Below are 14,639 nucleotides of genomic sequence, written 5' to 3'. Positions count from 1 at the left end.
TCCTAGAAGACACGCGTGACATGGACAGGTCTTGTGCTAGGGGGTGCAGGAACACGGAGTAGCAGGAGGACTCTGCCCTGAAGAGGTTGCAAGCCACAGGTAAGGCTTTAAAAGACAAGTGTTTAAAGGCACTGAAAATCTTGAATGAGAAAGTGTCGTCCCAGGCAGGGCTTTTCTATTCCTGATGATTAAATGCTTATCCCATAGGTATAAATATAATTTAATAGCATCACTGTTTTTTACGTGAAACAGGCTAGTTGTGTTCTGACGAACTCTTGCAGAGCCAAAATCTTACTCTGCAAAAACAGGCTGAGCGGTAATGGGAAGACCTGGCTGATCATCCTGGCTTGATTAACTAGATAAATCTAATATAAAACTAGTTGCCCTTCCCCAGCATCAAAAAAGCCCCTTTGGTGCAAGGGGATTATAAAAACACACAGGGCACTGAGGCACTTTAGTATGGAGGTGCAGGAGAGAAATACAACTGTATTTATTCTCGGGCTGTTTCTTTTTATGGCTCATTCTCATCTGAGTCATGCCCCAGAACTCCCATTCATTTGAATGAAATGTTGAAAAACATAACGACAAAAAAAAAAGTAACCTCACCGGAAAAAATCCTGCCCCAGAGTTTCTTGGGAAATGGCGTGTCCTCGCGCACGTGCTCCACTCGTACAATAATCACGTCTGCTTAATGTTTCCTCCCAGGCAGGTCTCTGACATTTTTAACCATATCGCTGAGGTTTTTAGGTGAAGTTATCAGTCTAGCTGCACAGTAAAGGTACACTGTAAAGGCAAATAAAGAGGTTTTTATCTACTGTGTGGCAAGCACGCCAGCCCAACAAAGACCTGTCCTTAGAGCAGGAGAGCCTTTTCGCTCTCAGCCACTAGACGGCTCAGCCTAGAGGGTTTGCTTGCTCTTAGGACAGCTGCGTTTCTGGGAACGTGATGCAGCCAAGCCGCTGGCTGCAGCTGCAGGAATTTCCTAACTTGCAACAGAAAGTTACAGGACTTACAAAGCAGCAGTCAGAGCCGAAGACTATCGTGTAATACAACTCAAAATGTAGCTCGGTAGTCTGCGTACGGTATTGTGCTGTTATTGTAATTACAGCATTTATCCAAGTGGATCTGGGTAGCTATTGAGAATTACAGACTTTTAAAACTCTGGTTGCTGGGGTCTTCTACAAAGGCCAAGCTCCTGTTGTCCTTGAGGCTGCCCAGGACGGTGCTTCGTGCTCTGACGAGAGGCGTGCTGTAAATCACTCACTGCGCATTGCCTCAGAAGTGTGGAGATGCACGTTTCTGTTATTAGAAGGAAAAATTAATAGGGAATCAAAGAAAGGAAAGGTCACATGGCAGCAGGATTTGAAGTGCGTACAATAGATATTGCCCTGGTGAAAGTCCACTGGACCGTCTGAAATACAAACCTCAAATCAGTTTTTGCACGGTTGTGGAATGAATGAAACGCTCTGGTGACTGAGCTGCTTCCTCACCCCGCTCCGGGCGGCAGGACTTCGGCGCGGCTTGCTACGGGCCTCCCTTTGCAAAGCCAGTCTGGGGAGGACGAGCTGCAGTTCGCAATACTGAAGGTCATCGCACAGGACCTAACAACAGTCTAATATTTCTAAGCTGTATAAATTCCTAGTGTCTGCCGCAGGCAGAATCCAAACACTTGTGTCAATTCTGTACCATGCCCCAGACTGCCAAAAAACATTAATATAAGCATATTTATCTGGGCTGCAGTGTGTTACAAGAATTCATTAGGACAATATGTGATATGGTGCTGAAACAGAAGGCTGGGTTTCTCTGGCCAGAGATGAGGAAGTCTAGTCCCTGCTGAACTTTTACTACTGATAAAGACAATGTCTGCTGGCAGCATTCATTTTTTACTAGGCCATCTGCATCTAGTCAAGGATAACTTGACTTTCTGAAAAAGCCATTCATCAGAATCAACCCTGTACAACTTTCTCTTGATGAGTAAAGCAACACAAAGAAAGACCAAGATGGTTAATAAACTTCTTTGGGAGCAAAAGGTCAATGCTGGTGTAAACAAAGCAGTGTCATAGTACTATACAGAAGCATTGAAGTTTCCTGCGTGTTTATATGGCTGATGCCCCATTTCTTTTTTATCAGTGTTTGTTATCATTTATTTTGCTCTGCTTTAGCTGATCTATAAATCTTTATAACGGTGTTCTTTATTTTCTTAATTTTGTCATCTCTCTTGTCGGCTTTTATCACCTGTTTGTGTCCCGTAGGTTTGCTACTCTCTGCCATTTGATGGCTGCCCACGATTGGTTTTTTTAACCCTTTAGTTCTCATCTACCACACACAGGTCCAATAGATAAGTCCTTCAGAATCTCCCTTTTTTCCTAAAGCTGAATCAAACACTGAAGACACTTGCATTGTCTCCTTAACATATCATTAACTATTAAAGGCAAAAACCAAATGAGTGCACTGATGGGGAAATATTCCTGCCCCGAGTGACAGAGCCTCGCTTTTAGCTGCACAACACAGAGAGACGAGGCAGTAGCTGTGTATTTTTCACTTCAGGCCTTTTCCACTGTACTTCAGGTCCAAACTGGAGAGTCCCAGACTGGCACCCCATGGGAAGGTAAGAGGTTGCTCTTCCGACCCTCCCAGTCCTCGGCCTTCGTGCGTTGCGGCTGGGCACGTGGAGAGGGCAGCCCCTAGAAGCTGGGCTGAAGTCCCCGGGCTCCCTTCACGTCAGGCGCTGATCATCCAGCCAAACGTTTTATTATGAGCTTGGGCTAAATTAAAGACAGTCAGCTGACAGGAGAATGTTCCATATCCACAATGACAAACATGAAGCAGCGGATACCTTGGTAATGTTATTTAGCTATACTTGCTTTACAGCCACAACATTTAAAACCTCCTAGATAGATAGGTGACATTTGCCTAGAGAACTTCCTTGAGCATTTCAGAGAGCGCTAAAATTCTTCATTAAAGAATATCAAAGAAAAAAAGAAAGTGATTTTTTCTTACTGAAGAGCCTCTAGAGTTCACCTTTTTGCCTTTGATGTGTTACTTTGTTTCATGTAATTACATTACAAAAAGTTTTGTACAGTCTAGATATCCAAAATAATATAAAAAAATTGGATTGACCCAAACCTCTTTTGGGGGGATGGCCTCAGCAAAACATATACTGCTCTTTTTAAGTGTTTACATCTTGAAATGTTTAGTTTAATAGAGACTTACGCAATGTAATTTCTAATGGCACCAGCATATTTATTGGAACTGGGTACTATAGGGAACCAAAAAACACAAAAGTCTCTGAATTTCCCAACTAACTATGAATTTTGAGACCAGCCAGTTAAAACATTAATCTCCCTTGTTAATAAATGTAATATAATGTAATGTATTTCTAATAGTATGAGCCTCTGCTGAATCTGCAGTCTTAGACTCTTACTCAGAAAAGCCCCATGTTCCTGAAGTTAATATGAGTAAGGCTTCTACCTGACCCAAAATTGCTGGATTAGGTTCAAACTCCACTGATTATTCCAAATTCAGTATCCCAGTTATTCCACATACGTATACAGTTAGAGGGTGTTCCACATTGACATCAAGACTACAGGAAGGTCTAGGTATTGGGATTATAATCTGTATATCATGTAGTTCAGCTGGATTCCAGCACCTCTGATACGTGATTCTGCATGTAACACTGTAAGATTTGTATATTATTTAAGTAGAACAAAATTTCAGGTGACAGAGAAACTTAGGGCAAGTTTTTTTGCTTTCTTTTTTTTTTTAACTTCCCCCCTCTGCCTGGAATGAGTCTTTAATGTTGGAAGATAGGGGTGAGCTAATCTTGAGACCCAGTTGAAACACTGGCCCAAAACATGAACTCACTGTAGGAGCAATGGAGTGAATAGCCATGAAATGTATAACATTGCTTTTAGTCAGGGAAAATTTTGTCACTGGGTTGTTTAACTTGGCCATTTGCTGGAAATTGCTTAGTACATTCCTGGCTCTTTTTACAGAGATCCATCTTTAAAGGCAGGGTTGTTGTTTTACATTTTAAATGTTTTTATTCAGACATATACTAAACTCAGAAAAAAAATCATGAGTAACCCAGCTGGATTTTTCAATTGTACTTTTAAATCAAAGATTATTGTGATTGAACTTTTTAATTCCTCTCTTTGATATCAGTGCCTTTAGAATTCTGACCTTTTCTGCAAACATTAGTAACTGGTGAAAACAATTTTGCCTTCTAGTGGAAACTCTGGATTTCTGTACACTGTGCAGATTGCTTGAGCTGACTGGCATGAAATTTAATTTCCATTAATCAGCCACAGGCAAGGGCAAAATGAAATGACTGTGACCCATGCAAGTAGGATTTTAGTGTATTTACAAAATTAGGCTTCTGAGCAGCACGGGAAAGCAATGGCTAGTGTAGGGCATGTTCTGTCTGATTCATGAAGTGAATCACCCTAATCCAGCCTGGTTGTCAGAAGAATTTGGGCTGCGTTCCTTGAGCAAGAGGCCCTTCAGCTATGATTTGACAAAGAGCATAGGGTGTGATACTGAGGGAGGATTTGCCGTAGTGAATACAAATTAAAACATTCCAGCCTCAGCAGGTGTACGCGGCCCAGGCCCAGGTACCCACCTAACCAGCCATCAGTGCTGGTCCTGCCTGGAGCAAGGCCCAAACGAGGAGTAGTGGCGAGGGACTCGGCCACCTCTGCACACTGCTGCCCATGGCTGTTGTTACCTTTGACTGAACAGCAACTACAGCTTTCCCTTGCCCTCCTGTGCACTGTAGCCTGGAGTGGAGTGTGAATTAAGCACTTCAGGGATTCTGCAAAAGGTATCTTTGAGAGCATCATCTTGGCTTGCATGAGCGAGCCATTGAAATCAGAGCTTGAGGCCTCCTTGTGTGAGATGGGCTGCAGAAGTGTTATGCCCGTGAAATGGCTGGGACTCTCTTGAGCTGTTCTGCTCAAAAAACAGAAGATGGTTAATTTGGACTTGAAGTTTTCCACCATATCCCAGTGCTAAATCCAGCCAACGTTTACACCTCAAGTAAAAGTACCTGCCTGACTAAACTGTTCCCTTGAGAACTTTTTCAACCATACTTGGTTTCATTTCTACACTGAGAGTCTGTACCAGACACGGAGCCAGTAACAAGTGGTGGATAAATAGTGTTTTAAAGATACAGCGTGTAATTATGCATTGCTGAAATTATATATACCTTTATTTCCAGCTGACCTCTGTGAGCACTTTACATAGCTAAACATTATAATGATTGTTTACTACATATGATATTGCATTTGTTGCTGCTTAGTGTAACTGTACAAGGAAAAATATCACTGCTGTGTTACTGTAAGGAGATACTAAATTCCTCCATAACATTAATTCATCTTAGTTTTTTGTGCGGAGTTAATGCATTGTTATTATATTGATGTGGCTTTGAACTCTGAAACATTGCAGTATAAAGCACATTGCTAAGTTAATTAAGGATATGAATTGATTTTTCAGATGGGCAGCCAAATGTCGGTATCTGTCCCAACTTTCATTTTCATTAGGCTGAATTTATATTTAATCTTTTGCGTCTTTTTTGTGGCAGTAAAATGCTGAAAACTGCTATGTCAAGTTAAACAAAATATTTCTCTCAAACCCCAAACTGAATGTTTTGTTTCAGTGTCTTGTGAGAAAAGCAAAGGGATTGAAGGGTACAGATCTGCTTAAAAAAGAAGTCTTGTGCTCAGCGCTATGGAATGAGAGCATTTGGGCTGCAGAAAATGCAAGTTCAGTTTTCTCCTTCATCTGGTGTAATTCCAGGGAATCATTTTCATAACAAGTGAGTACAACATGGAGATTTCCATCAGGCAAGCAAATCACATTTTTATCTACAGATACAGGAATGCTGGGTTTTTTTTTTTTTTCATTACACCAGATAAATCAGAAAAACTGATACTGGCGGCACTGGAAGAGCTTGGTCAATGATTACCTACTACAGACCTTGCAGGCACGGAATCTGTCAAGATTGCACACACTCATGGTATCATTAGTGAATTATACCTTAAATCACTTAATTTTAATTTACTAGTTGAAGTCTCAGTCAGAACAAAGATGAACAAAAATTGCTGCTCTTAGTAGCATGCCTCAAATGAGGCTTTTACTCTGTGCTGAGTTCTTCACAGCTGGTTGTCAACACAATGGAAACTCCGTAACTGAAGAGTTATAGAAGTAGTCAGAATCTCAGTCCATCTATACCTGTAGTTAAGAAACTTACTCGATGTTCAAAATATGAAAGGTGTAAAATGTACAGCCATGGAACAGTAACGTTTCACATTTCAGAGATCTACTGTTTCCTACAATAAACTAACAAAAATAGATCGTGGTAAAACATGGATACGTGATACAATGGGAAAAATCTCTACTAAGGAAAACTTTGGATAGGGGTCACTAACTTGAGGGAAGTGCTTATCTCCTTTATTTGTTTCCATTATGTAACAAGCAGTGCAAAATAGCATTCCAGTATCCCATTGTGCCTTAATTTTTTCAAAATAGGGCTCAGAGATGTATATGTCGGTTCTCTGCAGGAAACATATTTTTCTTGTGCAGGAAATATATTGCTTAATGTATATGAACATTTTAATAAAAAGATAACTAGGTGATGATCTGAAAGGGTGTTTCCCTTTTACAGACAAAAAAAGCCACGGAAGCAAACAATTTTTGTAAATGACATCTCTCACTGCACTGTCCTCTGGGAATTTATACAGGCTCACAGTTATCATTATTTCAAAAGATTAATTCTGTTTAAATAGTCAATTGAGCAGAACAAGACATTAGTGGGATAGTTAGCTATGTGTCACAATATACTAGATAAAGGATTATGCCCCACTTAAGAATTAATAACATTTTAAACCTCTACATAAACTATTTTTTTTATCAATAAACATGTCTCTGACAGAGGGCCAGATGCACTCACAGGTCTTAATTGTTCAATCCAGTGACTAATCCCCACTTGATCAAGATTTTACTGACTTAGCAGCTGTCTGGAGAGTGACAAATTTATGATTCAATTGCAATTTCATCTTAAACTTGAAACGCATCATCATTTGTGGGAATTAGCTACCTGATAAGATAACGAGGGTGGAAGAAGTGCACATAATTCTGTGCAGCAGAATCGGAGTGTTGCAGAACTCTTTAGGATGCATTGGAAAGACACAAATGGCCATTAAGGGATTAGCCCATCACTGATTGAGTGGCTGCATAGAGTTGAGGTTTACTAAATCACTGGAGTGGTAGGTCATTATCCTTGGATACAGGAGACAGTTGAATCTGTGTCCAAATGCATGAACAGTAAATTGGAGTGAGCAAAGTGTGCCAAAAATGAAAAATAAAAAATGCTGAACCCTTGTTCTTCAAGTGTTCAAATTTCCAGGTCATACCCCAAGTTTTTTTCTTTCTTGGCATAAAAAATATTTTTTTCACTGCCTTTGGTATCAGCATATTCTTGTCTCTGTAATCTCTTTTGAGTGTATTGCTTCCCCTCAATGCTATCAAATTTGTGCTTGGTTAACAAATGCTGAAACTTAGATAACATTTTGGAAACTGATTAGGAAAGCAATGTTAGGAGTTTCCCTCTCCAGTTTTGACGGCTTGTGCACAGTTACTACTAAACATATAATTAAAATAAATGAGTTTTCCTCATTTGGGTTTCGTAATGATAACATTTTGGTAAGTCTCTTTTCTCCAATTGTTTTATGTGCTATTGAACTGAATCAATAGTGTGCTGTCACGGTTTTGTTTATTTTGAAGAGTTATGACAAAAGTAATGCCTTTGTTAAAAATAAATACAAATCCAATTGTTTTTTCTTAAGAGAGAAATCATAAAATCCTGTGGGAATAACACAACACTCCTGTCTTCCTTGAACATGTGTTGATGCAGCTGATGAGTAAAATTAACTGCTGAGCAATTCCACTTCAGGGCTCTGTAACAATATGTCTAAAGACTATTTGGCAATTCAAATCAATCGCTTAAATATGTCAAATTTTGGAATTTTTGCTGTGCTGGCTATGGCCTTTGGCTAGCCTGAATAAGCGCAAGATCCCTTGGGGCTATTTCTCTGTGAGTTGAACTTAATGGTCTCTTTTCCCAAGGTATAGATGCATCTAATGTTGTTCAATTTATCTCAGTCTAGAGGAGCAGATGACTTTAGAGGGACTTATTTTCTGAAGCACAGTGCATTTCACTAGCAACTTGTGAGCTAGTAGATTGGAAAATTCATCTTCAGAGAAATGTGGTTAATTTTCATCATGCAATGAGCAATTTTCTCTTCCTAACACAACAATAAAATATGCTGGAAGCCAAAATTGAATATTGTACTCACCAGTAAGTAAATGTTTTTAACATAGTTATACTTTACTGCGATTAACAGAGAAGGAAGGTGAATGTGTTCAGCAATAAGGGTCTTAGGCCAGGTAAGCTTACGTAACCCCCAAACAAATGTCCCGTTTTGCCCAACACTCATCAGGTGGCACCAGGAATGTTGTGTTACTTCCCGATTCTTTTGCCCTCTACCAGTCCCAGTCTAAAGGTTGAAAAACTACTGAGGTGTCTGGGTCTTTGGGAACATGCTAATACCTAAAATAGAAAGTAGAATTGAGCCAGCCTCACTCTGACTTTAGTGGGAACGGGAACAAGATAAAGCAGGAGCTAGCATAACTTTGGGGAAAATAAAATAAAAGGAAAAGTAAATACGCAAAAAAAAAAAAATCACAGAGGAAACAACTGTTTTCTAGATTTGGACGTAACTCTTATGGCAAGCCTGAAGGTTTAAATTAGCTGAAAAGCTTTATCCGCATTTTAAATGTTGAAATCCTTGGCCAGCTCTACTTTCTAAGATTCAACTGATGCCCAGAAGATTTGGACAAGTAGATGGTGAGCAGGACTGGGAGAACAAACTAAGAGGAAGGAAAGTGCAAGAAGAAAATCAATCTGCCAAATTAGACAGAGCAAAGGAACAGGAAGAAAAACAGGAAATAACCTAATAAAATATAGTGGAAAATAAATAACTTCCAGTGCCCCAACAATTTCCTCTCACAAAAAGTATTGGCAGTATAAAGCAAATTACAGGCGCATTTCTGTCTGGCTATGGAAAGTAAGCTATTTAGGGATGACAAATGGCATTTCCCCCCCCCCCCCCCCCCCAAAATGCAGATAACTGTATCAGGCATGAGTTTGAAAGTCCCACAGGTGAGGATGAGAGCACAAATGTGACCCAAACAATGCATTTGAAGAAAGAACCATATGGTTAATGAAGGTGAACTTTTTGAGGCGGAAATCTCTACCCATTTTGATTGGCTCTGCCTCAGGGACTGGTATCATGGGGAATATAGGAAACCTGAAGGAATGGGGGTGACCCCTCTATGCCACGGCATCCTACATGTCTGGAGATCTCCTGGGCAGGCAGACACAGTGGTTTTTTGGGACTAGAGCAGAGAAGGGGACGTGTAAGCTAGTTTGTTTTATGAACTTACTAGGTTAGGTCCTGATCTCCACCCTATTAGGTAGCAAAGAGGCCAAAGAGACTTTTACTCTCCCCCAATGGGCGGGTTCTCAAAGATGGCATTTATTTAGGAATGATGCCACAGCACCAGCTGCTCAGTGCCACCAAGTTATTGCAACTGTTTTCCCAGCAGTTACCTATAAAGATACCTTACTGAGAACAGCAAATCCTCCCCCATTTGCAGGAAGTTTGGCAAATAAGTAATGAATCTGTTTTCAAGTGGAATCCTCATTCTGCAGTGTTTACAGTTTTTGCACTCTGCAGAGTGTGATTTTAAAGAGGCTCAGAGCTTACTTCAGCTTATTAAAGTAAATACTGTAGCATTAGTTATTTGCCAAAAACAACAGAAATATAATTAACTTGAGTAACTCCTTACTGAGCAACCACATACATGATTTACTTGTTTCACTGTGTTTAAACTGATCTTCCATGAAATCAGAAAGCATATTCAGCCCAGCTCAGTCACGTGAAAGTTAAATGTACTTTAAATGAACCAGTGATTCTTATGAAGGATTCCACAGGTGAATGAAAACACAGTGTTAATGGTGTGATTTATTTACATATGTTTCATCCTATGTATAGATACTACAGGATATAGAAGAAAACAAATTAAGCACAACTAAAGTGAATCCAGATTACGGAATGCACTTTATAGAATCCGAATCTTTAAAAATACACATGCATTTTCAGCTTCGAATTTTTCATTGATTTAAGTGGAATAAAATGACTCTTCTTCACAGTACTAAAAAAATAAGAGAGCTGCTTTTTTGTTTACGTCATTTCTAGCTTTAGAATGACAAAATGAACCAGGGCGTACCATGCTACGATTTCACCCGTTGACACAAACGAAAAGGATAGAACAGACATAATACATCTGGTTTACGACTTTTAATTGCCTTTGTGACCCAGTTCATACCAAATCCTCTCAAGGCAAAGTCTCTTTCTTTGTGTGCATCATGGGGCTAAATCTCTATCTGAGATATGTTGCTTAAAAAAACATCGCCATGTTAAAAAGTAACGATATTTCTTGCTCACATAAATCTTTAGTACTTGCAGGTGACCTGAGAAAGTGAGAAGTGGAGAGTTCAGTTGTCTGGTGAATGAGTATGTTAAACTTTCCAAATAAAAGCTACTCCTAAAGCACCAGATTCTTTTAGCAATTAATCACTATACTGTTGTTTATTAGGAAGACACGCCTGGAATTTTTTAGTAACTCAGGTAACCTTTCATGGTTTGATGGATACAAAAGATAATTGTGTCTACAGTGATTTAATGAGGCTCTCTGATGTAATATAGTAGTCTGTGACTACTGAGTTGGTGTCCCTGTCCTGGGAATAGGGAAGGGATATTGGAGGAGGGCATGTATACAGAAACACACTTATAAAAACAACCTATTGCTAATCAGTTACAAGAAATATTTTCTACGTCATGTAGCAAGCCAGAACAGACTGCTGGGATAACAGCTCTGAATTCTACTAGTAGACTGGAAATCCTGTAGCAATGTTGAATAGCTTCAACAAAGGAGATTTTATTGAATTAAGAAATGAATAATATGCTCAGTACAATGTCCCTTGCACACACATAATACTTCGACATTCCCAAAGTTTGAGTATTGGCACTCTTTAAAGGGACGGAAGTATGGGTCCTAAAAACCTTTGCTGGAGGTGAATCACTGCATATGCTGTGGAGCTGACATCAAATGACGATGATGATGGTTATTTTTGTAAAAATACGCAGGCTTCTGAAATGTAAACAGTATCTTCCTTGATCGTAACTGCCCTCTCTATGGGCCAGGCACTAGATCTCTCCCTCATACACTGTGTCCAGCAGTTGCTGGTTTCCTAACACTGTCACTCACTACTGCTCAGGCTATTAGAACATCAAATGTAATTTAACAAAATCTTACTGTCTCCTTGAGGCAGTCTCTTTAAAATTCATTCTTAACTCCCAGTTTTTTAATGTCTGCATTCAGGTAACTACTGTTTTTAACTCAACTGTTCAAGTCCAGTCTGATTTTCAAAAATGGCAATGTAAAATTTCTTGTTCAAGGAATCTGTTCCTTCAGCTGTATCTAGTAACTTTATTTCTAAACAATGTATTTCCTTTGGGTTTTTTTTGTTTTGTTTTGCTTTTTTATTCATAGAACAGTTAACCCTGGGAAGACTGGATGTAATTCTTTCTTGTGGTGTGTGACAATGAGTAGGTTCCAGCTGTACAATCTATAAGACAATATTCCCATTCAGAAAACTGTTGAATATGTGTGTAGTCTACACACTGCTTAGAAATGATGGATTTGCTGAAGTGCATTCCTGAATTAGAACCAGAGAGGTTGAAATGAAGGTGGTGACCTGTCACAGATGTACCTGAACAATTTTCATCTGCGATAATGTGAAAAGCATGAAAAGTCTCTCTTGGAAATACCAAGATCCAAATGAGCTTGAGTAGAGAAAGATGAGGTTCCTGTTTGCAAACTGAGCACTTTTGGACATGGAAAAAGAGGCAGTCAGCGTAAGAATCCACAGTGGGTTTATGTATGCCCAACTTATCCATGGTAACTAGAAACTTTGAATGCTTCCATTTTTAAGTAGCCAAGTGGGGGCACATTGAAGATGTATTGTTTTCTAAAAGGAATATGTATTGTTTTCTGAAACTACTCATCTCTCCTCTGAAAAATCACAACCTTTTCAAAGTATTTCATGTTGTAGAACCAAAGTCAAGGTTCCCAAAATCATGACCAGCATTAGGAAATTTGAAGAAATCAGCTTCTACAGAGGAAATACTTTTTAGATTATTTACATGGGCTCTGAACTACCTTTACTTTAACAACATTTTCACTGGCAGTTTCTTCAGAAAATAAAGTATTTCTAAATATTTAGGATGTATATTCAGAAGTGAAAACTTAAATGTTCTGCAAAGATCCCAAAATTCACAGTGCTAGTGAATCCAGGAAATGGGACACATATCAAAGTATTGGTATTTTAAAGACAGCAAGGAGCATTAAACCCACTGGGGTTTAGGAATTCTGCAGACTCTCAGCCTTTGCAAAATGCCTGTCCCTGCTTGCAAAGGCACTATCTGCCAGTGCTTTCCCAGCTTTGTCATTTTAGAGCTTCCCTAAAGGCAAGAATACCAGTTCCAGATCTCAGTAGGTTAAAAATCAGTCCAAATATTTTGTAGAGAAAAAATACCTAAAAAAATAATCTGGTCTGAGAGCAAAATTGACCAAAACACTGTGTCAAAAACAAAAAAAAAAAATACTAAAACCTTAAATGCAGTATAAAATGAGATATATTTTACTGAATGTATGACAGGATAACAACTGCTGTCCATGGCATTTTCTGGGAAATAAAGGAGAATTTGAAGTTAAGGATTTTCAAAATTTGCAAGAATTCCTGGTATGATTTTTTGATACTCCAGCACTGACAGTTAATATCACTACATATTAAAAAAAAATAATCATTCCTAGCTTTTCTTTTTCTTGTCTCATTTAGATATATATAGATAGATTTTCAGTGCTAAAGTAAGATTTTAATCTGATTTCAAACAAACATGAATTCACCCTGCAGATGCTAGACACCGTCCATTTCTATTCATCATTTCCCAGAAGTGCTTGGAACCTCCCAAGTTTTGCTGCTTTCTTGTGGGAATAAAGTCTTTGCAGTCAAGAAGGGGACCTTGGGATCTACTGTCAGTGTCTTCCACATAAGCAGCAATACATGCTGAAGGTACAGAGGTAGTTCCAAGAAATGCTCGTTACTTTGTAGTTACAACCTGTACAGCCTCTTTGCCCTGTGCCAGGATTTATTCTGAGAACTTCTATGCATACAAGAAATCTCTACTCACATGCATAAAGGTGTCGTGTCCCAGAAGATCTCACTGAGTGTGCATCCAGGCTGGTGCTGATATTAGGCCAGCGGGCGTTAACATGCAGGGCAGGGTTCCGCACGCTATGGGTAATGAAAATGACAGTCAGTCATCACCATACTCCGGTAAGGTATGCATTATAATTTCTACTTTACAGAGGAAAGCTAACCTAAGTCAACAGTCTGAGCAAGTGAAACTTCTCTCTTTCCATGTGAAGTGTGCAAGTGTTACGGTAGTTGGGAACTTGTCAACGATGGATGAACTATTTGTACACAGGTCACCTTCCGTGTCTTCTCCAACATACTGTTATGTGACAAAATGGTTTATATCTTAATTCATGAAATTTATTTTTTACTGTAAAACAAATGATAATGAGTAGCTCTTTAAACTAATGTTTTATTTCCAGTGAGTCAAAGTTTTGGCATTAGTTTCATGGAAAAAACATTAATCTTCACAATTGAAATAGAGAGCTGTTCACTAAATATGACCTGACAAAATTCATTTTCAAAACTGTTTACAGATCTTTCTCATCAAATATTAAGCACTTCGTATCTTGTTATTGACTCTTAAGGACTAATAATTATGCTTTCCATTCAGGTTCAGTTACTGTGTCATTTGAAACATTCATTTCCAGAACCAAGAAGAAAAGCACGTTTAAATATCTACTGAGATGTCTGTATATGTATAAGGAACTGTCGGGTGTAATAGGAACAAACATTTGTTACTTACATTTAACCTTTGGTTAACTAATAATGTTGTGAGTTGTAGTTCACAGGAGGAAGAAATGTTTGTTCCCAGCTGTGTAATACAGACAAGCCTTGAGTTCTTTGAATTATTTTTTCTCCTCTGTCCTGCTGGGAAATGTACAGAAATTGATACAAGACCCCGCTATCATTCATGTGGCAGTAGACTAGGAATGACTGCTAGAATGTCCGGGACATGCTTTATGTTTAGTGCTGACAATCTAAGCAAGACAAATATGATTTATGGGACAATAGTTCAGATGAGGAATGAATGGAGATGTCTTGGTGAAAATATCAGCATAAGTAGGCTATGTGAAGCAAGTAGGTTTTAAGAAAGGATCTAAAGGAGATTTGGCATGTGGCAGATGGGAAGTTATTCAAACTATAAGAGGCAACATGGAAAAAGAAGTGAAGCTGACAGTGGGAAAAAAATGTGAAAGGAACAGTAGGACAAGAGGGGCACTGGAAAAGTCTGCTGCTCCTTTCCCCATATTAGTAA

Source organism: Nipponia nippon, unplaced genomic scaffold (assembly GCF_047370975.1).
Source record: "Nipponia nippon isolate SJK-2023a ecotype South Korea unplaced genomic scaffold, ASM4737097v1 scaffold_10, whole genome shotgun sequence".
NCBI lineage: Eukaryota > Metazoa > Chordata > Aves > Pelecaniformes > Threskiornithidae > Nipponia > Nipponia nippon.
This window is presented reverse-complemented; position numbering follows the sequence as displayed.